Source organism: Dreissena polymorpha, chromosome 8, assembly GCF_020536995.1.
Source record: "Dreissena polymorpha isolate Duluth1 chromosome 8, UMN_Dpol_1.0, whole genome shotgun sequence".
Classification (NCBI taxonomy): domain Eukaryota; kingdom Metazoa; phylum Mollusca; class Bivalvia; order Myida; family Dreissenidae; genus Dreissena; species Dreissena polymorpha.
In genome coordinates, this window is record NC_068362.1 from 50,507,420 (window position 1) to 50,513,611 (window position 6,192).

The following is a 6,192-nucleotide window of genomic DNA, read 5'->3' on the forward strand; positions in this document are numbered from 1 at the left end:
ACGTCATCGCTTTTATAATGCTTCATACCACATACTTTAACTTTTTTAAACAACATGCATAGGTCTTTGAGTTTAAAACGTAAGGCGTTTCTTGTTTGATTTATTTTTTGCATACACATAAACAACCAAGCTATGCAATATGGATCTGTTACACCCATTATTGCTGCTTCTTCCTGTATATGCGCGATGATGATCTGAAATATTAACTTCATGACGCTATATTCTAAAATCTTTTTCTATAAAGAAGGAATGTAGTTGATACTTGTTCGTAGTTTTATTTCATCGTTCCGCAAAAAGATGTAACTCTGTTGCTCTGGTATCTTTCCTACTATTGAGTAATTAAATGGTAATTAAATTGAATGCGTTGCAATTCCCTTTTTTTATTGTTTAATTTGAGTTACAATGCTATGAGGTTAAATTTTATTTACACGTAAATGTATCATGAATATTGCTGGGCCGAGTGTGAGGTTGAGCGCTCTATAACCGGTTTAAACCCCCAATGCTTTGCATTGACCGTTCCAAGGCGGTGACCCCAGCTTTATTCTTATATGTGTTTATGTTGTTTTGTAATGTGCTGTTTTGTGCTGTTTTTTACTGTTTGGGCAATCGGTCACTTGCCTTAAATAAAGGACCAACTAATTGTGTATAATAAGAATTCAATACTGCTCCAGCAGCTGGAGTTTCACTTCTTTATATTATATATCTTTCCAAAATTCATTTTTTATCTTGTTTATTAAGTTTTCATTCAGGATAGTGACTTCAACAATTGTATAACTTTTGAACATCAATCATTTTATTATATACCTATTTAATGCTTTTAACAAAATACAGGTTGTATCAATCGTTGAAATAAAAAATCCCGTATTACGCTACTCGCTGTTTCCAATTCCCTATTACCATACCAGCCGGACTACTTCGACCCATTTAATAACATCAAATTACACGCACCGAAAATAGAAATATTTTATATTACGAAATATATTACGTAGCACATCGTGTGACGTCATTTCTGTGACAAAACACAATAGTTTTATCTAAACTCTGTAAGGACATGTCGGACGTGGTGTTTTTTAGCAGTAAACTATGTGTTAAAAACGTATTTTGGAGTGTGTGTTTATCATGCATAAATGTATATTTCGATAGGAATACAATAAAATAGTGTGGTTCAAACTAAGTTTCGATAAAGACATGGACGATAGAAGTGGAAGTGCATATCGTTTTAACGTTTTTGTTATAAACATCAGATTATAGTTGTCAACTTAATTGTTATAAAAATTGTATTAACGATGGCATTTAGGTAAGCGTGTCGGAAACCTTTGTTTTCCCGGTTCGAATGTTTACACGTTAATTTACATAAACTGTATTCATACGCGTCTTAAATAAACTATGGCGTACCGTTTTAGTCATTGTTTTGTCGGTTTTGTTAAAGTAAAAAATACATTTGTTAACTGTTTTCGTTAGTTGTTGTATATAAAAAAAGGAATATTACGCTAGTCAATTGTGCCAAGAGTTTGTATCACTCGAGTGGCTTGTGTGATGACGTATCACACGAGAGGCTCCTCCGCCTCTCGTGTGATACGTCATCACACAAGCCACTCGAGTGATACAAACTCTTAGAACAATTGACTAGCGTAATATTCCGTATGTATTCACAATATGTATCCATGTTCCATTCCCAGATGCAATTCTACGTATCCATGATCCATGAGCATTTTATAGCATTTTTTTGTCAAAAAAAATCCCAGATCAATCATCTTTAAACCTCATTCTGCATACTTTTTAAGTAAAAAAGTTTTGCTAATGCGTGGTTTGCCATTCCACACAAATTCAATAAATAGTTCATTAATCTCTGTTAACGTATTATGTGGTAGAATTGGCAAGGAAGCAAACAGATGATTTAAAACAGGTAATGCTAAGGTTTTAATAACTTAAATTATACCGATCGGGGTTAGAATCCGAGTAGTCCAATTTTGAAATAAGTCTGAAACGTTAAACCTAACATGTACAAGTTTGTTGGTTCCAATTAAGTTTCCTTCTCGTTTTAATGCTTTCCGGTCTATATTTTGGATTGTCGCCTTTTGGTATGCAGGTAACTATGCCTTGTGTTTGAGTAACTGATAACTTTTCACTAATAAAAGCATGATAAAGTGCGCTGCAAACAAAAGTACCCAATTTTGGCCACAAAACTTTAAAGAAGTCAATTGTAAAACCAGATGAACATAGACTTTTATTGTTTGACATGTTTTTAAAGCGAGATTATACGATTTTGTCAAATATTTATTAATATATATAAAATGTGTAAAAACTTATTAAACCTCGATTTCAATATAAAATAAAATACAAATTAAGAAGAACATGTGTCGAAAAATGCGAAATAAGCCAGATATTTAATTTTGAAATCGAAAATGTCTGTACAGTCGAATTCGCCAGCATGTAAATCATGCATGCACCATGTGAATCTAAATTTAGTTTAACGGTGTATTTTACATTCCTGCAACGATATCTATTCAAACGACACACAAACATAAACTAAAAAGACGAATGCTTCGGTTAGTGTAGGAAAACATTTACGAAATATCTGCTTCACAATCGGCTCGGGGCGCTAATTTGTCTTTACTGCATTTAATGAAATTCGTCATCAATGTATAATTGTTCTAGCCTATTTTGTGTTATTGTAACATATTTTATCAATATATTGCAATTTAACTCATATAAAAAAATCGTATAATCTCGCTTTAGCACAGTCGAAGCTTATTTAATGTGATTTGCCCTTCTAGACAATTTCATTGTATACTTGAAAGTTTGGTTATTTCTATGTCATTAACATAACAAGTTAAATCATTATAACGTACGTTTACATTTTGAGACTGGTATAGTTTTTTATAGAAAAATGCAGTTTTTTCAAAATGTCAGATTGGTTATCTAATACAATTCGTTGTTCATTAATTAAGGTGGTTATAGTTTTTGTCGTATAATTGTATTTTTCAAGGTTACAAAATAATTTTGAGAGTTTTTCACCATTTGAATCAATTCTGCTCTGGACCTAATAATGAACCCTTTTAATCTTTCATCATATATGTTTTTTTTAGTTCAGCTTTTAAATTATTGATATTTTGAACATTTTTTTCAGTGAGATGGGTTTCTTGTTTTATCGATTTTGAGTTTAAGGTGCTGTTTACGATTGCTTGTCGATTTTTTCTTATACGAACTGTATGATATAGCTTTGCCCATTATCTCCATAAGAAAGTGTCGAGAAAAAGTTGATCGTCAATCGTGAATTGTATGTCTTTATCTGTTATTTCAGAAACGTTATTAAAAGTGTAAACGTGAACCATATATTGTTGCTTTATTTCGATGATTTTATTATGTACAGTGTTTAGGTATTCGAAATCACCTAAGAGACTATTGTTATGTTTCCATAAACCTTTGCCATGGTTAAAGTTAGACATTTTTAAAGCTTTGTGGTAAAACGCAGGCTTAGGGATCGAGAGGTCCCGGGTTCGAATTCCGCCCTGACCACTGTAATTTCCTTGAGCAAGAAATTTATCCCACATCTACTCCTCTACACCCAGGTGTATAAATGGGTACCTGTGAGGGAAATAAGCCAATGTGCCGTGGCTGCATACTGCGCCGAGATGTTAACGGACGACTTATGACCCAGTGATCAGGGGAAATTGTAAAGCGCCTTTGAACCCACACCTCGAGTATGAAAAGGGCGCTGTTGATTAATCTGATTTGAAGCTCGGTAGTATATAAACATCGAGAAATGATGGTGATAAAAGTAAAAATAATCGAGCCTAGCTTGTTGAATGGGACTTTTTCGTCTCTATGTGTATCGTTTTAAAACGGATATTTAACTCTGAAAGGGTCGGAAAGATTGCGTTCTTTAATATGCTTTAAAACCGTTTTTCGTGCATGTTTATTGTCCACAGTTTTATAATTATCTAATCGAGTGTTGGATATTATACTAAATTAAAGTCCCCACAAGTACCAAAAAGAATCTTTACGAAACGCATCGTTTTGCGAAAGTATTGTGGCCCATATAAAGTAACGCTCGTTAATCTTGTTTCACCAAGAGTAATATCTAGCAGTATAAAGTTTCTTTGGTCGTCATCATAAACGTTATGCACCTTGTATTCAAGTTTCTTTGTAATAAAAAATGAAACACCTCGAGAATTTGAAGAGCCATGACACATAAATTGTTCCGCCCCCCCCCATTCTGAGTAACTAGTTTTATATTGATCGCGAACAAAATGGGTGTCTTGAATACATAAGATTACACAATTTGTATCATGTAAATATCGACAAACGTGTAGCCTTTTCTGTTTACCCTGAATGCCTCTGCAGTTTAAAGATAGTATTTAAATGGAACACATTTACAAGAAGCATGAATAACGTCAGAATAACCGGTATCCCAAACGACCAGGACCGTCTGTCCTCGGTGTCGGTCACAGACAAAATCGTAACGCTTGTGAACAAGCACCTAGGAACCACGATTAATTCGAATGACATTGACATAGCGCAATGGCTAGGAAAGCTTAAACCAAACAACAATCGGCCAGTGATAGTCAGGTTCGTGAGAAGACAAAAAAGATCGAAATTATGAGCAAAGCGAAATTATTCAAAGGATCGGGCATTTTTGTAAACGAGGACCCCACGAAACTAAATGCAGAGGTTCTGACATCTTTGCGCTTAAAACAACCCAGTGCCGTCGAAAGATCGTGGTCCTTTGAAGGGAAGTTATACGCTATGTTCACAGGGAGCCAACAACAAACGCAAATTAAACACTTGGAATACAATCTCTGGCTAGAAAAGCCGTGGCCAAAAAAAATATTTCTCCGAGAGTACAAGAAGCAGAGTGCCCGCACACAAGTAATAAAATAAATTATCTTTAGAAACTGTGTGTGGAAGAACAAGCAACAATTACACCCATGTACCATCTTTATTATTGTTATTTTATATCGCAATGGTATTTTTGACCATCGTCATACGAAAATGGGTCTTATTCCATATGCGCTCATCTTATATATAACCCCCCTGCTCCCGTTCTCTTTACTACATTTTTGCCATAATTCATAGCGGTTTTAATAGCTTTTACTTAAGCTAAATGAAAGTACTTTGAATAAAGTAATATAAAATGCCCTGCATCTTGGCCACAAGTATTGTGATTTAGCATGCTACGCACCTGCACTATCGAAGTTCCTTAGACATAGTTGCATCCCTTGTTTAAATGCAGATCATGATTTACAATGTAAACACGGGGTGTTTTATAATGATGTATTTAAAACAGTTTTTTTTACAAATTATTGGTTGCGTATGCGTTTAGTAATGGCTGTACTATAACCAGTTTTGGCAATCGCCTGCTTATACTCATAATATTCACATGAGCCCTATGAACAAAGAAAATTATTACTTCACGAATAATAGCCAACACACGATTACCTTTGACTTTTCGAAAAAAAAATGCTGAACAGGCTTGCCAATATTGGCAAGAAACTGGGTCATTTAGATCAAATCGCCGCTTAAATTTCAAATATCACGAAATGAGTAATGTTTTAAGAAAAGGTGCGAGGAAATCGAACAATCCAGATTTGTCTCGCGGACAACCATGAAGCCGTATAAAAAAAAGCAGAAGATAACAAAACCAACATAACAAACAGTAAACGTGACCTAAAACTAAGTTCGCCGAAAATATGAACTTAAAACCAAGAAACATTTCTCGTATGGAAGGCGTGATTGATTTTAAATGCCGATTAATCAGAGACAATCTGTTATTTATCGGAATCACGGAAGTGGTTGACACTGAGCATCCATCGATCGGTTTGTCAATCAATGCATCGGATGACACCCAAGAAACTTCCGGTAAGCCGCCCGACGCTTCCGATGACGTGCTGCATGCGGCGATGGGAAGAAACTGATCGCTCTCGAACGGAATGGAAAACTGCGTATCACAAGTTATGCGGTTCTGTCGTGACCACTTACAGATTTCGGATCCAGTAAGTGTGATTCAGATTGACCGGGCACTCAGATTGACCGGGCACACAGATTGACCGGGCACACAGACTCGGAAGATACCACAGAAATAAAGTAAGGCATAAAGTCGCAAAGTTCAAAGATACCCAGTCAATTATGTGCATCAAGAACGCGCTTAAGCGTGTAGATCTGCGTCGATCACCGTACAATGTGACTGAG